At 43.5% G+C, this 22,835-nt stretch overlaps 1 pseudogene; it reads left to right on the forward strand.

Annotated features, from left to right (window-relative positions):
* Positions 1-16,723: 16,723 nt before the first annotated feature.
* On the forward strand, positions 16,724-17,838 carry LOC101581171 (annotated as a pseudogene).
* Positions 17,839-22,835: the final 4,997 nt, after the last annotated feature.

Consider the following 22,835-nt stretch of genomic DNA (forward strand, 5'->3'; position numbering starts at 1 on the left):
GTTATTATTAGAGAGTCAGAAATTTTGTTCTATGCTAATTAAACTCACACCTTACCTCTTACACACAGGAAGAGGCGGCATGACAGGCTGACACGTTACAGAGCAGGAAGAGCTCTGCCTGCGAACACGAGACAGCCTGACTCTGCCGCCGAGCCGGCCGTGATGTGTGTGTAAATCTGCCTGCCCGCCCGCTCCTCCCTCTCATCCACCAGGGACTCCGACATTAGCGAGTGAGGCTGATGGAGCTCGGGCTCTCTGCAGAGTCCTGGCGGCTCTCTGCACGTGCTAAGAAGTTGCCAGGCCAAGATTTAGTAAAGCAGCCAACAGAGTCTCCCCCGCCCCTGGGTCGCCACCACTTACAGAATCACCTGCAGGACCTGCTCGTGAGAGAAAGCAAGGATTTCTTTGGCGATGGCTTTAGTGCTCCTGTGGGGACATGACGTTTAGTGTTTCTGCACCACCAGGAGGCCACGGACAGGGCAGACTCCTCAGTACTCAGCAGGGGCTCCAGGAGGCAGGATGGGCGCGAGGGCTGTTGATCCGGTAGCCCTGTGGTAAGGGACAACTGTGGGCAGAAGCGCAGTGTTTTAAATTCTCCCTTTTTCCCAGGGCCAAGAAGAGACTCTCCATGGAAGGTAATGGAGCTGTCATAGAGGAGAGAGAAGTAGAAATTCACGGTCCTCCTGTGAGGCAGAGACATCTGTGTTATTGCACCCTAAGCCAATAGTTTTTAAAACAAAGTCGTAAAACAAGCTACTGTATATACGAGAGTTGGAAGCAAGGCAGGGTTCCCCGTTCCTCTGTGGGTGTTTCTGAAAGACTGAAAACTTTAAAAAAATAGAGGAGCAGAATGGTGAATATGTAGGACCACGGGAGAGAGAGGCCCCTGGGATGGGGTGGGGCTGCCCTAGCAAGGAGCCCTGGGACCTGACTCCTGCACTCCAGCCGGAAAGAACCCCATTTGTGCCACAGGCGAGGGGTCAGCTCAGAGGGACAGGGACAGTGGTGAACAGGACCAAAGAAAAGTCTTGAGCCTTCTTCAGCACCAGCGCAGCATGCTGTGAGCACCTGTACATGTGTAGGAACACACACACACACACACACACACACACACACACACACACACGGCTTTCACACACCTCTACCCATTTAACTTCCAGGAACACACGGCAGGCAGGCTATGTGGACTCGCTGTTCTAATTTCTCAGACAAGGAACAGTGGCACGGAGTGACCATTTCAGAGCAGATCTTCTGACCTCAAATCTAGTGTGCCCCTTTTTAAAATGTAACACCTTCTTTCTTTGTCAAGATAGGCCTGGCAGCCCATTTCTGAAACCCCCTTTCCCCTCCCACCCTGGCATATGGTGACACGCACTGAGCTATTTATACCAATCCACGGAAAACCACTTGACAGGTGTTAGTGGCCAGAATATTAGCTTGCCAAGAGTCTATCTATAGTTTCTTACTGACTGTTTCACACAAGGTTGGTATAGAAATACTTTAGCTAGTGGATTACTATCTAGATAGTAAGTCCTCGTCCTCTTCTCTTTATGGTATTGGGGACTGAACACAAGACGTTATACTGAGCTATATACCAGCCCTTTCTAAAGGGAACGTTTCTGAGGCAGGGTTTCGCTTAGTCATGAAGTTGTCTGGGTTGGGCTCAAATGTGCATTTCTCCTGCTTCAACCTCCTGAAGTGCAGGGCTTATAGGCATGTGCCACCAGGCCTGGCTTGTCCTCTTTATTTCTGAGAGTTATAGTCTGGCTCTGAGTCAGACTTCAGAGTGAGAAGGAGCCTTCATCCAGCTTCCCATCAGCATGAGGCTCTGACCTGACTTCCTGAAATGGAGCCTTGTGAGTTCCGTGCAACAGAAGGTAGGAGCCTCTGTAGGCTCCAGGAAGAGGGACAGCCACACCATTGTGTAGGCTCTCTTCCCATTCTCGATTCAGAATGACATCCAAATGCAGCAACCCACAGACAACTCAGTGTTCTCTGACCCAACATCAAAGGATGAGCTCTGAACCACCACCCTTCCCAGAACAGGAGCTAAGATGAATGTTGGGGGATGCAGCAACTGCCAGTTGAAGGTCAGTTTGGGGTAAGTAGGTCTGGTTAGAGCCACAATCACATGACAAGCTAAAAACCAATGCAAGTTGGGAATTTGAGGCATGGACACTTGGAGAAGAAAGAAAAGCTAGTTGGGTGGAGGGTGGAATGCAGGAGACTGGTAAATCATGGTTGACTCATGCTAGCAGTGAATCTTGCCGGCCACAGTATAGGCTGACTCTAGCTTTGCCAGCATGAGCAGAAGGCCCTGCATATGGCTGCCCAGGCTGTGGGCTGCGCAGACTCTACTGTGGCGTTTCTTCTGGTGGAGGCATCACAGGGGCCTCTGCCTGGTTTCCAGGAGCCTGGCCTGCTCAGGGGAAGGTTATGCTCAACCCCAGCTCTACTTGTGATGGGGTGGCTTAGTAGAGTCCTTTGTGTAGGGATCAACCTCTTTAGGGCTTCAACATCCCATCATGAAATGGGAATTCAGTGTGAGTCTTCCCACCTCAACATACTCAGAAAGAAAAGAGAGTACTGTGATGAGCAGAGTCATTTAAGGAAAGCCCAGTAAAACATGAGTTATCATTCTTTCTCTTATAAAATTATGTGTGCATTCTGCAACCAAAATAAGAACTGATAGAGTGAGTCTCCCTAGGGCCAGGGTGGATACAGCTCACAGGAGATGAATTTTCCTCTGGCAGTAAGACAGCTGCGATGCAGTCACTTGGCCCCTGCACAGACACTCCTTAACTGCCGCAGCTCCATCCCGAAGGTGAAGTGAATGGGGGGAGGACTCTCAAGCTATGTCTCTATCCCCCATCCCTGGGTAGCCCATAGCCTGTGACCAACCGATATAAGCCTGGGCACTTGCTAGTCTGTACCCCAGAACCCCTTCACCATGGATGCAGTCACCTGCAATCACAGCCTGCTGGTCTCTTTCTCCAGTCTGTCCCTCACACATACCATTTCTGAGTGGACTAATACCTGGTCACAGTGACTGAGGTCTTCAGGGATGTCCACGATTTCTTCTCTACCCTTTCCCCAAGCACTGAGAACCTTCCTTTCCATGGGTTATGAGGATTCAAAAAGCAAGTGACCCATGTTTCCCAGCTCGGTGGAAAGGGCCCCTTTTTCTGGTATTCCTTCCATTTTTCTACAGGTAGGGATTTCTCCAAGAGATTTTTCTTTCATATAGGTGGATGTTATAAATGGTATGAGTGGGAGAGAAAGGAATCTCAGTAACATGTATTAGTAACATTTAATTAGCTTAGGATTACTTATTAAGTGACAATTATCCCTATTATGTCTGTCACAGATGAATGACTATGTACTGTCTCTGGTTTATGGGCCTATAGTTCTCCATGGAGTGTCACAAATTCCTGTTATGTCTTCAGCATTGGGCTTTGCAGTAGAGGTAACCTGTCTCCTCCACATGGGCAGATGTTTCCTCATTGACCTGGCAGTGAAGTGGGGTGGGCCAAGCTTCTTCTGGCGAGCACATTAGCAGCCATGCTCTGGAGGGTGCTCTGGCTGCTGGGAGGGAAGCAAGTCATGGAAACCGTGCTGCTGTTCTTCTGGACCCCATCCTTGCATGTGGATGGACTTCAGCCAGGTCCTGTGGCTGCTGCATTAGGAGGTCTTTGGAAATCAATGCCACACCCTTGATTGTACTGTTGAGAAAGCAGAGCTCCAGAGAGAGACTGCAGTATGCCCTGAACCCTCAACTTCCTCACTAAAGCTAGAGGCATGGAGATGGACCGGAAGCCCAGACACCTGTGGCAACAAGAAGTCCTTCTGAGCCCAGTGTACCATACACCTAATTTTTCAACTTTAAAATCCTTCTGCATAGAAGCTGTAGCTCTCAAGCATCTGCTTCCAGGCTATGATGTCTGCCCGAGTCACTCCTACTCATCAGCTCCTCAATGGACAGTGTGATTTGTGGATATCTCAGCACCATCTTCCATGAGTTCTAAGATGCCTGAAAGCACATCTTTAGATTTTTATGTGAAATACAGGAGACCCTTTAAGAATGCAAACAGTCTAGAACACAAGCCACTGACCTAGCATGAATGAGCTTTCTAGTCCCCTTATAAAATGTATTGTAAAGCACAAAGCTAAGAGCCAAACATGGGAGTCATCCAAAGGGAAACCAAGGGAAGTCCTACCTGAGAAGAGTAATGGATCTTGGGCAGGGTCTGCCTGCCTACCAGGGAGGGAAAAGGCAGACAAGGAGGGGACAGGGAATAAGCAACTCCGGGGACACTTGCCTTACATGGGACCTCGGGGGAATGAAATTGATGCCAGAGAAGCATCTTGGGCTGCTTCTGCCCATTGTTTCATTTCATAGAACTGAAGCTCAAAGCCTTTGTCCAAGGTCAACCAAAACAGATTAGCAAGTTAAACAATGCACAAGACTATTCAACTAAAGAGAAAGTACTAAAAATCAAAAACTTTTGCTCAACACTCTTGCTTCAGCAGGATCTATTTTTCCTGCTCTAAAGCAAACAGCTGCTTAGCACATACAAGTGACATGAAGTGGCCCTGAGAAGGTGGCATTATCCTGGGAAGCCACCTCTTGTTGTGAGCTGCTGGGGTGACACAGTGGTGCTTTTGCACAGGGTGCACAGGGTGCCATGTGTCCATCCTTGGAGACAGCGTGCCATATGTTCCTTGAGTCTTTCTCAGCTCTTCTCACCAGCCTGTAACATCCAGCATTGTCCTATTTTGTTAAATTGATCAAACCATAAAATCAAACCTGAGCTCTGACAGCATGCAGTGTAGGTCAGGATGGTCTTACCTAATTTGTAGGAACATAATTCACCAATAATAAATGCTAGTGATCTCTTAGTTAAAAGGTAAGGCATAAGAGATCAGTTCCAACCTCCCTTTAATCACTGTCATTGACCTCATCCAAATACCACACAAAGAGAATAGGAAGCAGATGATATGGGGTTATATGTGTGGATTCTAGAGCTCTATGACCCAGGTTTAGGTCCTCATTCTGCTTCTTTGTGCTGTGTGAATTTGGACAAGTGACTTTACCTTTCTGTGCTTTAATTCCATCCTTTGTAAAAGGAAGAACAATGAGCATTTGTTACATAAAACTGTTGTGAGCACCACAGTCATGGCGATGCATGTAAAATGCTCAGAACAGAGCCTGATTTGATGGGAGCCCTGTATAATATGAACTGGCATTATTCTAGGGTTGGTGTGGATCTTTCTATAGCATATGTGTTTACATACACACATGTATTCAGTATGTTTTGCTGTTTTAAAAAAATTTAAGGTAACATAATTCCAATCAAAACACCAACAGTATTCCTCACTGAACTAGAGAAAGCTTAAAATTCATATGGAACCAGAGGAGACCTAGAATAGCAAAACCAATCCTGAGTAATCATAGTAAAGCAGGAGGCATCACAATCCTTCATTGGAAGCTAATTACAAAGATGTAATGATAAAACCAGCATGGTACTCACCCAAGAACAAACATGTATATCAACAGAGCAGCAGAAACAACTCCAGGTATGGTCAGTTATTTTATCTTTGAGAAAGGGCCTAAAAATATACACAGGGAGATAGCCTTTTAAATAAATGGTACTGGAGGGACCTGCAAGATAGCTCAGCGGACTAAAGCACCTGCTTAGGCAAGCATAGGTAAGTGCAGGGACCAGGGTTCTATCCCCGGCACCACATGCTGTGCCAGCTCCACCCTGAGGGTGGGCTGAGCCAGCCAGAGTCTGAGCATAGTGGCACATACTTGTAATCCCATCACTGGAGGATCTGAAAATAGGAGGATCACTATGAGTCTGAGCTGCATAGTGAAATCTTGCAACAACCAAAACACTTTTCAGAAAAAATGGTGCTGGGAAAACTGGCTACCTAAATGCAGATGTGTAAGTCTAGACCCATATATTTCACCATGTCTAAGCTAAGATGAAAAACAAGTCAAATATCTAAGTGTTAAAAAAGAAACAATCTGTTTGAGACAAAATAGATCAAAAGATGTAGGTGTAGGCAAGGACTTCCTAAACAGAATCCCACTGGTGCAAGGAGTACTATCAAGAATGAAGAATGGGATCATATGAAGTTAAACAGTATCTGCACAGCCAGACAAACAACCAACAGAGTGAGGAGACAACCTACAGAACAGGAAAAAAGATTATCCAGCTATTCCTTGAACAAAGGACTACTATCTAGAATACATAAAGAACTCAAAAAAATTAGATTGCTCCCAATAAAAGACCCAATTAATAAATGAGCAAATGAAATGAATAGATACTTCTTGGAAGAAGAAGTACAAATGGCCAACAAATACATGCCAAAGTATTCAACATTCCCGGCCATTAGAGAAATGCAAATTATAATGACACAGAGAGACCATCTTACCCTTGACAGAATGGCTATCATCAATAAATCAGATAATAAGACATGCTAGAGAAGCTACAGGAAAAATGGAATGCATCCACATTGTTGTTAGGAACTTAAATTAGTCTAGTACAACCACTGTAGAAATCAGTACAGAGATTCCTCAAAAAACAGAAACTAGAAATTCCACTAGACCCAGCTATTCCCCTTCAGTGTGTCTTCATGAAAGAGTTAAAGATATCTTATTACACTGATACATGTTCATAGCAGCACATTCACAACCATTAATTCTTGGAAGTGGTCTATAAAACATCAGCAGATGGGGCCAGCCAGATAGCTCAGCAGACTAAAGTGTCTGCATAGGCAGTGCGCAGTGGCCAGGGTTCGATCCCCAGTGTACAGTGCTAGCCCCGCCCCTGGGGCATACTGAGACTGAGATTGAGACTGGGCATGTCTTTCCATAGTTGCAAAGTCACCCTGTCTTCCATATCATCTTTGAGGGCGTGGCCCTGTCTGACTGCCTATAATATTTCTGTCTCATTTAGCTACCTACAACATTCCCCCCTCTGAAGAAGTAACACAATCTGCCATGAGGGAACCATGGGTGATGACCTCTCTGGCTTCTTCAGGCTGAAAGGGGTCATACTTGTGAACAGGCAGTCAGAGATACTCTCCAGAGGTTCTATCTAAAGGCCCTCAATAAGCACCAGGCATTTTTATCTTGGGTAGGTGGAAGATCTCAAGACAAGAGTAAACAAATGCAGTCACATACTTCCCTAAGGGTGGACATCAGGGATTGATATGCCAAATAAGTATCAATCACCTTGAAAGAGCCTGAAAGAGTTACTAGCCCCAGCCCAACAGGAAGAGACCTTGTTTTGTGTTCTTGCCCACTTGCTACCTGACTTGCTTTCCCATTTAGTCCTGGATTGAATCAATTTTACCTGAGCAATGGTGCTTGTAATCTCACTGGTTGACCATAGCTCTGTCCCACCTCATGCCCACCTAAGTGAGTTGCCATGTCTTCTCCACCACCTTAGACCCATGCCTCACTGCATGGTTTGCCTCTATAAAAGTCCCTGGAAGAGACAGACAACAGCCCACTTGGGCCCCTTTCCTGTCCCTCTCTCAGACAGAAGCTTTCTTTCCCCCAGTGAATGTATTCTGCTCATTAAAAGAGAGAGAGAGAGAGAGAGAGAGAGAGAGAGAGAGAGAGAGAGAGAGAGAGAGAGAGAGAGAGAGAGAGAGAGAGAGAGAGACTGGGTGTGCTTGTGCGCACATGGAATCCCAGCACTTGGGAAGCTGAAAACAGGAGAATCACTATGAGTTCGATCTGTAGTGAGACCCTGTAGGCCCTGTAGACCCTGTCCTAAATACATAAAAAATAAATAAAACATAAAATATCAGCAGGTGAAACGATAAAGAAAATGTGAGGTTTATACACAACTGAGTACTACTGTTCTATAAATGGTTACATTGAGTCGTTGATAGGGAAATTGATGCACTTCGAAACCATAATAATGTTAAGTGAAATTGGTTCCCCTTATATGAGTAATCACCCCAAGTTACAAATAAAGAGCAAAATTAAGACAGACAACATGAAGTAAGTAGGTAGAGATTTTTCAAATGGGAAGAGGATCAACTAATAATGGAGGGAAGATGGAAAGGGCATGATCGAAAAGAATTGAGACACTGTATACCTCTATCTCTATCTATCTATCTATCTATCTATCTATCTATCTATCTATCTATCTATCAGTTCCACAAGAGAACCTTTATATAATGCAAACATGTATTAATAAAAAAAGAAACAAAAACTAAAATACTAGGGTGAAAATCTATTCTATGAATCAGTTTCCAAGAAAGATTCTGTATTCTAAATAATCCATGATATTCAAAACATTTCCTCCCCCTCCACATCCCCAATTACGAAGCAACTGAAAATATTATTTTTCAGTACTAAAGATTGAACCCAGTGCCTCTGCACTGAGCTCTATCCCCAGTCTTTTTCTGAAAAGTTTGAGACAGGGTCTGGCTAAGTCACTAAATTACTTAGGTTGGGCTTGAACTTGTATCCCTCCTGCCCCTTCTAGATGTGTGCCAACATAGCTAGCTCCAGCTGAGCTGTAAGCAGCACTGACAGGCACTCAGAATAGGGAAAAGGGTGCTGCTGGCTCATCCCATTGGACAATATGTCCAGTGTGGAGCGCCCTTTCTGAACACCATGCTTCTGAGGACCTGTGTGCGGATTCTGCTCTGCTGGGGCTCCTGGGAGCTTATGACATCACAGATCAGCTCCAAGCCCCTCTAGTTTTCATTAACTGAAGCTCCTTGCAGATTCACCAAGATATAAAACAATTAGAAGCAAATTTAACCCATCACTGTGTGTGTGTGTGTGTGTGTGTGTGTGTGTGTGTGTACTCAGAGTCAGGCTGAAAGAGCTCTAGCTCATGCACTATGATACATGTAACCTAAGTATTGTGGGACTACAGCCATCTACAGTGGTGACCTCTCTAGGTTTCAATATTAAAAATGTCCCTGGCTATTAGCAAATAGGCACCATCTCTTCCACTTAAAGCCTGGTGCCCTCAGCTCCTTATCGTACTGAATCACCTGACTCACCCAAAGACAAAGTATCTGGGGACAGGCAGGGACCGGAGAGATCGCTGGAGAGCAGCCGCAGTAGCTCAGCTCGCCTCTGGAGAAGACAGGGCAGGCAGCATGGCGCAGGCATTTAACTCTGCACTTAACTGCATCTCATTAACGAGCTCTCCAGTGGAAATCTTCACGGCAGCTCTCCGGCTCCCCAGGCTTTGTCATCCCACCCACCCCAACCTCTGTTAGTCAATAATAACAGCTTATTTAAAAATAGCAGCCTCAACTTGTTTGCACTGTTATTATCAGTGCCTGGCTTCTATCCCCAGAAGACTTGGGGAAGGTGTGTGACCTGCTTCCTCCAGAGCTTCTGTTGCTAAACCTGCTTTCCGATCTGGGGAAAAGACAGCCACATCTTTAGCAAACACTCACGATGTAATTGCCAGGCAGTTATGGTCTATGACAGTAAAATACAGCAGTTGGCAGCATGGTAGGTTCATTAGTCAATAAAGCATTGCCACGCGTTTTATTGAATTGTAACCCTATTTTGCCCTGATGCGGACCTCGCGGAGCTCCCACCTCCATATAAATCTGAGTGATTCATTTAGCATTCAAAGTCGGGTAAAAGGAGGATTTGGTCCAATTCCAATGCAACCCTGGTCCATTAGCTATCTCTATGATTATCTGCCTTTGCCCCTCTCTTGTCAGTAAGGACATTTTGATAAAAGCTCACACTGGAAATAAATCAGGGGATGAGTGGCAGGATGTACATGAGATAGCTATCCTACAGGCTACTGGGCCCATTTATAGAAAACTGAATCTCTTCCCAGGATGTCCAGGAGGATAGGGACCTTGTGTGCAAGTCAATCAACTGTTCAACATGTCCCTGGTAAGCAGAGTATCATGGTGTGTGTCTATAACCCTAGCACTCTGCCAGGAGGGTCACAGTTTTGAGTTCAACATAGGCAATTTAACAATGAGGTGAGCCCTTGTCTCAAAATCAAAAAATTAAAAGTTAAAAATATTTGATGATGTGTGCTCAGGATAAAGCCCCTATGTTCAACTCCTAGATCCTCAAATAAAAACAAAAGCAACTAGGGCCAGCCAGATAGCTCAGCTGACTAAAGCACCTGCTCAGGCAGAGTGCAGTGACCGGGATTCAATCCCTGGGGCATGCTGAGGCAGTGATTGAGACTGGGTGTGGTGGCGCGCACCTGTGATCCCAGTGCTTGGGAGGCAGAAAAGAGGAGAATCACTATAGGTCTGACCTATGTAGTGAGACCCTGTATCAAATACAAAAATAAATAAATAAATGCAACTAAAACTCATGTATAAGTCTATCTCATGTTCTTAACATTCAGCTCAAAATAAAATTGATATGATCTAGTGAGTATTAGAAAAATATTTATTATTTAAGTTATTCATGTTGGAGGTGAAACTTCAGCCTATGGCTAAAATTCTCACCTTCTCTGTCACCTGAATACTAAAAAAAATTAATAGAGTATAAGTAAATTTTATTCTTTCCATTTCTGTGAGAAGCATTGCAAATAATTTTCTAAGTTAAAAAAGTCATATCTTGTTTGGGAAAACAATTCTCCTGGAGTTGGGCCTCCTATAATCCAAGCAAGAAGGTGAACTTTAAAATGAAAAAGAGTAAGAAATACTAAAAAAGACTTACAAAAAAATATAAACTATAAAAACTGATGAGAGAAAAAAAAATCCCATTGGCTTTTAAGGACTTTTTTTTTTAATTGTAGGGAAGGTTCTACAAGGTGTTCAGGGTCTCACTACTAGATCAGACTCGTAATGATTCACCTGTTTACAGCCTCTCAAGAGCTGGGATTACAGGCGAGTACCACCACACCCAGTCTCAATTGCCGTCTCAGTGCACCCTGGGAGCGGGGCCGGCAGGGCAGGCCTGGGGATCGAACTCCTAGTCCCTGCACCTACTTGCAGGTGCTTTAATCTGCTGAGCTATTTGGCCACCCCAAGGAACTCCTATTTTTAAAGTGCAGGAAATGTGACATTTATTGCTGAGATGTTGGATCTACAACCTACTATTTTTTTAATAAACCAGAAGAAAATACTAAAAATTAAGGCAAACTCCAATTTAAACAAGACAAGACCACAGTGGCCCTTCAAAGACCTAACATCATGTACCTGCTGCGACCTGACTGGCCAGGCAGAAGGAAATTGAGCATCATCATTTTATTCAGTGCTGGTCTGAGAGCCTCAGAGTGTTCAGTTATTTCCAGGACCTGAACGTGGTGCCCCATAATCTCATTTTGGGGTACTGCTTGGCTTTTTAATTATACTAATTGCGCGTTGGCTCCTGCAGAGCGGGCCTCCGAGACCTGTGTTCACAGTCAGCGCCATAACCCTCTGCAGAGGCAGGGACAGTATTAGCAGCAGGCGCCGCGCGGCATTGGCTGAGAAAGCCACTGAAGCCCTGACTGTTGCGGAGGGTTCTCCCGCTCTCCAGATCCCTGGCAGTTCCGCAGAGTGAATTAGCAGCACACATGGGTAAAGAGCAGGGGCGCCTCTTTCTTTCTGACGTGTGCCTAAAGAAACGGGTGCTTTTCCGCTAGCAGTTAAGCCCTTTCCTTGAACCAGGAGACCAGCACTCTCCCCTCGCAGAGCAGGCCCTCAGAAATAGAAGCCGACCACGACCACGATAGAGCTGTGATTGTTATTAAAAAGGACAAAGAAAGCTGGCCCAGGAGGGAAGACCCAAGAGAGAGGGGTTCAATGAGATACATGGATTCCACCATGACTTCGGGGTGTCAGTTCCCCAAAAGTGGTCCCTCTTGTGCTGCTGATCAGACTCTGAAAACCTGCTCGCAGGCAGCTGGGGCAGGAGCACTTTATTCCCTGGCTGCTTCCTCTGCCATGTGCAGCTCTGATGCCCATAACTAAAAATCAAGTCCATAATTTAATTTGAAGGGATCAGTTGGCAAATGCTCATTAAACAATCGGGTCTTTGGAAACGCTATCTTTAGATTTTTTTTAATTGACCTATTATTTTGCTTGCTCTGGCTGCCAGAACCCCCACCGCAAACAAGGAGATGTTCGCTACCTGGACTTCCTTTGATGAATAGTTTTAATTAAAAAATTCTGTACCATAAGTATTTTAATGTTACCAACATACCAAAGGTATGCGATCATAAATTTAAAAACACATTTAAATTAATCTATAAATATGCTGCGAAATTGACAGGGTATATTTAAGCAGGGGGATGTGGCATAGATGGCTAATGATGACAATTAAGAATCGTGTAAAATAAATGAAAATCAATACTCAGAACAGTTTGGAAAAAAAGAAAAAAAAAAAGAGAGAGGGATTGAAACAACGTGTAGTTTGTCTATTAGGGGAAAAATTAGCAGCTGTTTGGAGTCCTGAAATATCTGCTACAGTGAAGGAAAGGCGGCTGGTGGCATTGTTTTTCTCATTTTCATGGATCATAAAAACTCCCCGGGAGCCCCGCTGGGCAACAAGACAGAACTACTTGGGCTGGGTGGTTTGGGAGGAGGAGGGCTCTGTTTTAATTCCCTAAAGTGAAATGCACACCTTGCCTGTTAGAGATGGAAAAGAAGCCATCCACAGTAAGTTATGTACCTAGGCACTGGCCCAAGGATGCTTACCGTGTGCTCTTGCCCACAAGGATCTGTTGTTGTTTTTGTTTTTTTTGTTTTTTTATCATTTTAAGCACCACATGATACCAGGGGAGAGAGCTATGCTCTAAGAGGCAGAGTTTTGGAGGAGCAAGACAGGTAGCTACCTGTGCTCCCAACACGCAAAGAGGCAGAAGATGCTGGGGGGCCTCTGGGCATCCTTGCAAAAGACACCATCCGCAAAGAGATGTGAGTGTGCCACAGCCACTAATTCACAGAGCGCTTCGCTGAGCCAAACCAGGAGCTATGCACTAACCTTCATTACTACATTCATATTAAAAGACAACTTCGCGTCTTTCAATCATGTATTTCCCTCTAATTAAGGCATATTCACTTTTTTCCCCTAATTAGGTATTCTTTGTTGCATAATGTTTGCTCTAATCTTTCGGAATCTTTCTCAATATCCAGTCATTACAGGCTCCCCTCCAATTCCACCAAAGCATGTTATTTTTTCTGCTAATTATACCCTCATTTACAGATTGGAGCCTCTTCTGATTGGCTCCGTGCACCAGTTGCTATGACTTCATTAGTCGTGTCTCCTGACCCTGTTATTTCTTGTGACAGGACTTGCTCCTCGTGTCCTGTGGCTCCAGATCCCTGGGTCACTTCTTGCTGGGGTTGAAGTAGTGTCAAACACATAGGGGTTTAGGGTACTGGAATCAGTGTTGCGATGGCTAATTACTACACACAGCAGTGCCACAAATTACCGCTGCTGACTGGGCCTTTCTTTCTTCCTCTTTATTTCTTTCGTTCTTCTTCTTCTTCTTCTTCTTTTTTTTTTTAACGAATGTTTTAAAAGTGTCATTAACAGGTTAGTTTCATTTTAAAAAATGTGCCTTTTTTTTTTTAAGTTAAACAGGTCTCCTAATAAAGAAGTTATAATAAAATCCCAAAACCTTTATTCTCTGAGTGGGGCTACCACTGGGTGAGCACAAAACTCCCAACTCCCTTCAGAAGAAAAAATATCATGAAATTCTTAAAATCTCAGAAGGGACGCTCATAGAATTTTCTAACTCAAGGTACATACAAATAAAATTCAAATACACATTTTTTTAAAAAGCAACTACATAAAACTACAGCACATGAATACAAATTATCGTTGTTAAAAAATAGCATGATGCAGCTCTTTGGACAGCTGCATTATTTTTTTTAAAGTATTTAACTGATTAGACGAGATATGTATATTAAAAGATAATTAAAATTAATGACTATATTTGAATACTGATGTTATCTTTTTAATAACCAGAAGGATGTAACAAGACATGAGAATTTGGGGGTACCCAGGGAAGACTGCGTGTTGAAATCCCCACTTCCCAATTCTAGGCCGTGGGAATAACCCAGTTTCCTGAAATAAGAGACCAGGAAGAACTAAGCCTGCAGAGTTTAAACGCAAGTTAGTTAATATGAAAAATGCTGTATCTAGTTGTTTGCAAAATTACTTTTGTTGATTAAAAGGCTCTTCAGAACTTCCGGCTGGTGAAAGGGTTTTAAATTGTCTAATGCTGATTGTGATTGCTATGCAGAAAAAAGGCAGTGCAAAGCAAACCATTATATCACTGAATCTTTGTTAAGCAGGCCTTGAAAGTGTCTGACAGCATAATTAATCTTGTGATATGAACAAAGAAACCAACTCAATAGTATTGAAGATGCTTATTAAAAATACTAAATACCTTTTTCCACTTAAAAACCTTTTGAAACAGTGTGGGAAGTGGCATTACCTTTTTGTTTTTGCAGCATTTTCAACTAAAATTGATACTGGGGTCCATAGCACAGCAGTAAAACTGTGAAGTGGACAACAATAAGAATTAGGGTTTTTTTTTTTCTTTTTTTTAAATGTGCCTCCCCAACCACGAATGCCACTGGGCACATCAACCTGGAGGTTGCAAACTCTGCCAAATTGCCTTCCAGCAATCCCACTTGCCAAAGTTTAGGCAGAATGGACGGTTAGTAACAAAACCCTACAAAATCTGGGAACTTCCTGGAAATTATTCTTCGCACTTGGAGATCAAAAGCGAGAGCTGTACCTATAACCATCTATGGTTCCAAAGAGCTTCTGAGGCACACGCCATTTTTGGATTATTTGGGCTTCCTCTTTGTTAGGGACCAGTTCTCTGGAGCTTTCTGAGTCATCTGATGGACCTAGCCACGTCCTCAGTGGAGGACAAAAGCTGAGCCTCCAGTGAACTTCTGTATTGTTTCTAACCTGCACTGGCCTTCACGGGTGTGACAATAGTGGCCTCACTATCCTTAAAGCTTTAGACACTGGAGATAGAGAAGGGGTCAGATAAACAGAGCTGATGGGGATTTTTCTCTGTATTGGCTGTAATTTTCACGGTGACTGAAAATGGTGACTCAAGAGAGCTGTGTACACGTTTGCAGTTGGTGAGGCACACCACGCGGCCACCTCAGCGTGTGCAGCGATAGTGTTGCTTGAGCTCCCATGCTGTGGGGTGACGTGGGGCTTGGCTCATCTGGGCTGGGCAGTCCCTCACTGCTGGTGCCTTCTGCATATGCAGGTCAGATGGCCTGGGTGGATCCCGGTGGCAGCAGCCTGGGACAGCTCAGCTCTTCACGAACCTCATTCTCACGTACCCAGGCATTTTATCTCGGGTGATGGAAGACACACAAGAAGGCCAGTGGACATAGAAGATGGAGCCGAAATTCTTGGCTCAAACGGGGGTGGATTTCATGGGTGGCACAGAGAGTAGTTGCTGGAGTGGAAACATTTTGGGAAGAGGCACAGAAAGGACCATACATGTGTTTTTGGTTGTATCACACTTAAGAGTGTCACTAGTTGTATAACTGTGGCCATCTTCACATACAGAATCGCCCCACTTACTTTTCACTTTGATTTAAGGGACAGCCAGAGGTCATACCATGCTATACCTAGTAAATAAGGCGGGTGAGGAAACCCTGTGATGCTTTTTGAGCCTGTTTTTCCACTAGATTGCATTCAGTTGTAGCATTCACCAATGATTGTTTATACCTCACAAAGACACTCATGAAAGAGGACTTATGGAACTGCTTTATGGCAAGAACAATGGCATAAGTGTGTTTTCTTTTTTTGGGTACAGGGAATCAGACTTAGGACCTTACACTTGCCAGCCAGGCCCTGTGCCACTGAACTATATCCCTGACCCTGAGACAAGTGTGTTGGAAACAAGGAAGGTTATTTGGGGGAGGAATTAATGGCAATGTACCTTTCACTATAATGACTTTTTAAAATTTAAATATTCACTATGGTTTTCCATCACTTCTCATACTTTCTATACATTTTTTTTTTTTTTTGGCGGAACTGGGGGATTGAACCCAGGCCCTTGCGCTTGCCAGGGAAGCATTTATTCCACTGAGCCATCTCCCCAGCCCCCAAAGGTTGTGTGTGCAGTTGCCTTGTTTGGTTTTGGTCTTTTTTGATTTTACTGTATATTTTTGGTTGAATTGTTTTTTAGAGGAGGTTTATTTTTTGTTTTTGGTGCCGAGGACCGAACCCAGGGCTTCCAGCTTGCTAGACAAGCATTCTACCGCTGAGCCAAATCCCCAGCCCCTATACATTTTTAACAGTTAAGACTCAAACTCTTAGAAACTAAAAATGGCAGTCAACATTTGTTTTCTACCTTTGAATGAGAGGAGATAATTGAAAGGCAGTGTATGCTGTCCACAATGTCAATAATTGAAAAGCAGCAAGGCAGGAAGAGCAGAGATTAGAAGGGGACAGTCAATGGCACATGTGAACTACAGGCACATGTGCCACAGCAGGTTGCTTGCTATCCTTGGAAGCCCTAAACAGTCTCCATCATGGGCTATACCAATGCCATCTATAGGTGATATGATTGGTTGCTAACTAAATGCACAAAGACAAAGCCCCAAATCAGCACAAGAACTGTGCTAACTAATAAGAAAGGGTCTTGTTTGTCAACTATAAATCTGTGAAGAGGAGGGGCAGTTCAGCAGGATGGCTAGATGGATTGTCAAATTAACAATTCAAGTATTATTCCTTTCTATCAACTATAATAAACTAGGAATTACACCTTACAATATGATACCTCTCATAAGTCTCACAGGAGTATCTCACCCCTCAGAGGTTCAGCAGGAGTGCATCTCCCAGCCCATCCTGGGCATGGATATTCTATGCCAGGCCAATTCTGGAATGGGTAAGACTGCAGTCTTCGTGCTGGCCACCCTATAGCAAATTGAACCTGTCAATGGCCAGGCAGCAGTTCTGGTCATTTGTCACACAAGGGAGTTGGCCTGCCAGATCAGCAAGAAGTACAAGCGCTTCTCCAGGTCCATGCCCAGTGTCAACGCGTCTGCGTTCTTTGGAAGCCTCTCCATCAAGAAGGATGAGGAAGTGCAGAGGAGAAACTGTCTTCATGTCATGGTGGGAACCCCAGGCCGGATCCTGGCACTTGTGTGAAACAGGACCCTCAACCTGAAGAATGTGAAGCACTCTGTGCTTGACAAATGTGACAAGATGCTGGAAGAACTGGACATGAGGTGGGATGTTCAGGAGATCTTCTGCTTGACACCCCGTGAAAAGCAGGGCACAATGTTCAGAAGCACCACTCTGAGCAAGGAGATCCGGCCAGTCTGCAGGAAGTTCATACAGGATCCCATGAAGGTGTTTGTAGACAATAAGACCAAGCTCACACTGCATGGCCTACAACAGTATATGAGAAGGTCAAGGACAATGAGAAGAACCACAAGCTCTTGGACCTCCTGGATGTATTGGAATTTAACCACGTGGTGATCTTCATGAAGTTGGTACGGTGTTGCCTGGCCATGGCCCAGCTCCAGGTGGAGCAGAACTTCCTGGCCACTGCCATTCACCATGGCATGGCACAGGAAGAGCATCTAGCACGACACCAGCAGTTCAAGGACTTCCAGTGGTGGATCCTGGTGGCCACTAACCTGTTTGGATGAGGGATGGGTATTGAACATGTCAACTTTGTCTACAACTGTGACATGCCCAAAGACTCAGACACTCGCCTGCACTGGGTTGCCTGTGCAGGTCGTTTTGGTACCAAAGGCTTTTCCATCACTTTTGTGTCCAATGAGAATGATGCCAAAATTCTTAATGATGTTCAAGGCTGGTTTGAGGTTAATGCGGCCAAAGAGACTGACATTTCCACATACCTTGAGCTGAGACAGTAACCACGTTCCAGGAAAGCCAGCAGGCCCTGCCTGTTTCTCCAGCCACGGACAAGTCTCTTTACTGTTGAAAAGCTGTAAATTTATGTAACAATACACTTTTATCATGGAAAAAAGAAATGATACTTTAAGAATTTCGATGGCATAACTTACATAAATGTATCAGTCTTCCTGTACCTTGACAGTTCTATCAATTCAATTGAAATAAAAATAAATATTTTTAGAAAAATATGATAGAACTAAATATTTTTTAGAAAGTTGACAGATTTAGTTTAAAAACTTAAATTTACTCTACATTGCTCTAACATTAGGTGGAATCAATGTATAAAAATCAGTTTAATTTGTTAATAAAATGAGAGATTAAGTAGGAAAGATTTTACCAAGTATAAAGTCGTATATCAAGTCATAGCAGTATAAATGGCATGGTCCTGGCAAATAAAAGTAAACAAGTGAACAGGTGTTAATATACATTGAAGGGGAAAGGAGAAATTTATTAGTAGATGATTAAGGAGCAAACTAGATTACTTTTTAGAGATGGATAAAACAATATCCCTATGTAATATCACATTTAGTGGACATTTCTTTTTCTGTTTTTAGGACAGGGCCTACAGGGTCTCACTACGTAGAACAAACTTGTAGTGATTCTCCTGTTTTCAGCTTCCCAAGCGCTGGGATTACAGGTGCGCGCCACCACGCCCAGTCTCAATTGCTGTCTCAGCACTCCCCACGGGCGGGGCCTGCACTACATGCCGAGGCTTGAAGCCCCGCCCCCGCGCTCTGCCAAAGCAGGTGCTTGGGTCCGCTGAGCTATCAGGCTGGCCCTACATTTAGTGGACTTTAAATGGGTTAAAATATGAAAAATGTGAGTCGTTAAATGTATAATTGTTAGGAGAAAATACAGTATGACTGTGACTTTGGAAGTGAACACTATTTTCCAAGGAGAACTTAAAAAATTCAAATGTCAGGGGAAAAAAAAATCTGCCAGATTTGATCCCATGAAAACGAAGTGTTTTGGTCCGGTGAAGGACACCTTGGATAATGAGAAGACGCCTGAACTGTGAAGGGATAACACTTAGTACTCCAAGAGGAAAGGGACCAAGGCGTATGTTTATAGACAACTTAGAGAAGAGAAAATTCTGAACTCCAGCAAGTTTAGAGAGAGAGAGAGGCTGAAACAATCGTTAATCATCAGAGAAATGCAAATAAAAACAAAAAGTATCATTTTATACTTACATTTTTAACATGCGTGGGCTGCTGGAAAATCCTGAGTGTGTACAAGGGTGGTGGAGTAGTGGGCACTTTTGCTGGGCCAGGGGATAGTGTCGCCTGGGGCACCCATTCTGGAGGGTAACTGTCACCGCTGAGTCAAACTCCGTGTATACTCATTATTTACAGCTCAGGTTGGTTTCCTGGAAAACTGATGCTCAGTGTAAGTAGCGGCTAAGGTTGGTTTAGTGGTAAGCATGCTCAGAATCAACGTTCAGAAGAGTGATATCTACGAAATCACAACAAGGGTCCCAGCTCCATCCGGCAAGTATCTCCGGAGCTGGCGTGATCCTTCAGAGCGGGACGCTTTGTCCCTCCAGACACAAGTAGGTAGGAACCTTGGGCCAAGAATTCTTCCTTGCCCGATAGCCAACTCTCTCAGTAGCTGGGCTCTGTTGGTCTGGAAAATGTTGTCTCTTCAGTGGCCTACCACCTCAGTTGGCATGGCCAGTGACCCAGGAATTCTACCAATGGAACCACCTCTCAAGAGAGTGTTCCCAGAGGGATGCATGGACATTAATCCCAGAATTGATGATGGGAGACAGGTTGGGAGCCTGCATTTGTAGCCCTGGAAAGACAAGTAAAATGTAGAAATATGCCATTCAAAGAAACTGATCATATGTACATAAAGTAACATGGATCTTAACATTTATATAGATTAAAATATATGTTCACTAACAGTATGTACCAGCATATGCTTGTCAAGAACACATATTAACAGAACAGAAAAGCAATAAACATATGACACTTGTTTCTTGTGTGTGGGGGGGAAGGGAATGAGATTAAGGGAGAACAAATAGACACATCAGAAGAGGGTCTTGTATGGATCAGTAGTGACGATATATAAAGTGAGCTGAAGTTTATGATTAAATTGACTCTGCATTTGAGTCTCACAAAATAGGAGTTATAGCAGCGTAGAAATGTTTAACTATCACTGAGCCTCCATTCATTCCATGTAACATTTTTAGCACATCTAATCCAAAGAAGGCCCTCATGGAATTGTGGTCAGCTACTTCCAGGGATACAGCATCAGGGATTTTTTTTCCAGATCTCCTGGGCTTATCTTGTTATATTTGAATCTGATTAAGAGTTTGCAAAGGCCACAAAGAAGTTTAAGTTCTTTCCTCATATTTTGTATTTAGCTTAATGAGAATAAATCCAAGCACAAGGTTTGAAAAGATGCTGCCCATGGAAATAGTCACCAAAAAAGTTGAGAATTAGGAGAGGGAAGAAGAGAGAGGTGAGTCCTTCCAGCAGAGCACAGAGCATTCCTGGAGGAAATGCAAGGGAAAAGTGAACTTTTGCAATGAGAGGGTGAAGCAAAGTTAAAGAGATACTCAAAGTATTTTTAAACTGTGAAGCTGCCAAAGAGAATTGGAGCCAGAAAGTACACAGTCCACATGGGGAAAGGTTTTTTATAGAAAAATCCAGTTTCTAGGATATTCTTATCACAGGGCTAGGAAGCAGAACACAGATTCAGAACAATGGCTTTGAGGGACTCATATTGCCAAGAGATTCCAGCCTCCTCCCTGAAGATCTGGACCCTGGAAAGTGAGAACGTGCACAAGAAGATGCGTTCCTAAACAATCTGGATCCTCGTGCTGACTGACAGAGCCACTGTCCCATCCCTCAGACAAGTTCTCCCCTCCACCAACCTCAGCCTGCCCATCTGTAAAACAAAAATACTAACTGCCTTGTGGTTGTGTTTTAAGAAATTCTAGAACATGAAGTAAGAGAGTGATGTAAGACAGTGTTGATAAGATCTCTGCCCCAGCTGCCAAGGAACTACGGGAACACAGCTGAGTCCCATCAGACAAGCAACAAGTGACTGGGACTCTTTGCTTCAGAGAAGGAGGAGGAAGAGGAAGAAGAAGAAGAAGAGGAGGGTTGAGAGGTCGTTCAGGAGGAGAATGAAAAATAATAGATTAAATGGTGTGACTGATTTCTTTGCCATTCTCCTGGTCAGTTATAGAAGCATCTCATTATCCTTGTGTAAATTTAGGATGTAAATGTATGCATGTAAACATGCATATATAATTAACCCTGTGTGTGCTTATATATGCATATGTGTATATGCATATTATATAGCCTATTAATGTGTGCAAGACAATTACATCACATTACTCAAGTGAAGTATCAAAAGTATATTTCAATTCTGGAAGAAAAATCCTGGCCTTGGGGCTGGGGAGACAGCTCAGTAGGATAAGCAATTTCCTGGCAAGTGCAAGGGCCCTGGTTCTGCCAAAGGGAAAAAAAAAAGTGAAAAACAAAACTTGGCCCTCTTGCCTGGCAAGCACAGGGTCCTGAGTTCAATCCCTGTTACCGCAAAAAAAAAGAAAGGAAGGAAGGAAGGAAGGAAGGAAGGAAGGAAGGAAGGAAGGAAGGAAGAAGGAAGGAAGGAAGGAAGAAGAAAAGAAAAGAAAAGAAAAGAAAAGAAAAGAAAAGAAAAGAAAAGAAAAGAAAAGAAAAAAAATTCTGGCCTTGCTAGACTTCTTGGAAATTAGCATATCTGCTCATGAGTACAGAGTGGGATGATTTGGATATTATTGTTGTTGTTGTTGTTGTTGTTGTTGTTTATATATTATGTGGTCCTGGAGAGTGAACCTAGGGCTTTTGCAATGAGCAACATCCCCAGCTCTTTTTGTACTGCATCTTGGGTCAGGGTTTTGCTAAGTCACTAATTTACCCAGGTTGAGCTCAAATATGAGATCTTCCTGCCTCAGACTTTCAGAGTGCTGAGATTATAGAAATGTGCCACATTGCTTGACTATGATTTGGATTTTAAAGGGTAATTTTGATCAGATGTGATTTTTTTCCATTTCACTGTATCACTAGGTATGTGCCAACACAATTGCTCCAGAATCTGGGGCTTCCTTCCTATATGAAGGAAGAGGGCTCTTCCCCATTTTATAAAGCAAAGCCCACTTGCCTACTCTGACACTAGAGTTCTCATTCATTTCCTTTTTCCCCTTGCTGTATGTCAAAGGGCCATGAGTCTTTGAATTAACCTCAGAGAAGCCCTAAACTGGAGACTGTGGAGCACACTTCACAGAACTCAGTGCCAGCAAAAGAGCTCAAGCCTTAATTTCTGAGACACTGACAGCACCGTGACAACAGGACGGGCGCAGGGTGGCATCTGTGATGTTGGCACAGACATCCACGTGTGGACTCAGGGCTTGTGACCGGAAATGGACCATAAGCCTCTGTGGCTTGACTGCCTGTCCTTTCTTGCTACCAGTCTTCCAAGTTTGCCTCACAGCCCTCCTGATCTCTCAAAATCCTTTCAGTGGTACTTTGTTCTTGCATTCGTCTGACCCTTGAAACCAAACACAGTCTTTACAATTCTCACACAAGACAAAACAAGGTTTATTTATATATTAAGTTCAGCAGTGAAGCTATTTCAATTTGGAGTTCTTGTGGTGACGTTTGTTTAATCTCTTCTTGTTATTCATATGTAAGTCTATTTAAAATTTCTATTTTTTTAAGTGGGATTTGCATCTTTGTATTGTCTTTCATTGCTTCTAATTTGTTGGGATTATTTACATTAAATTGTCCATAATATTCTGTCATTTTTTTATTGCTAGCAGCATCTGTATGATGTCTCCTTCCTATTCCTTTTTTATATCCTCTCTTTTATCATAATATTCAATTCAGAGTTTTGTTGATTTTATTTAAGTCAAACAATTTTTGGCTGAGCTGATTTTTTCTTCCATTTGTATATTTATATCTTTTAT

Source organism: Octodon degus, unplaced genomic scaffold, assembly GCF_000260255.1.
Source record: "Octodon degus isolate 3935 unplaced genomic scaffold, OctDeg1.0 scaffold00083, whole genome shotgun sequence".
Lineage (NCBI taxonomy): Eukaryota > Metazoa > Chordata > Mammalia > Rodentia > Octodontidae > Octodon > Octodon degus.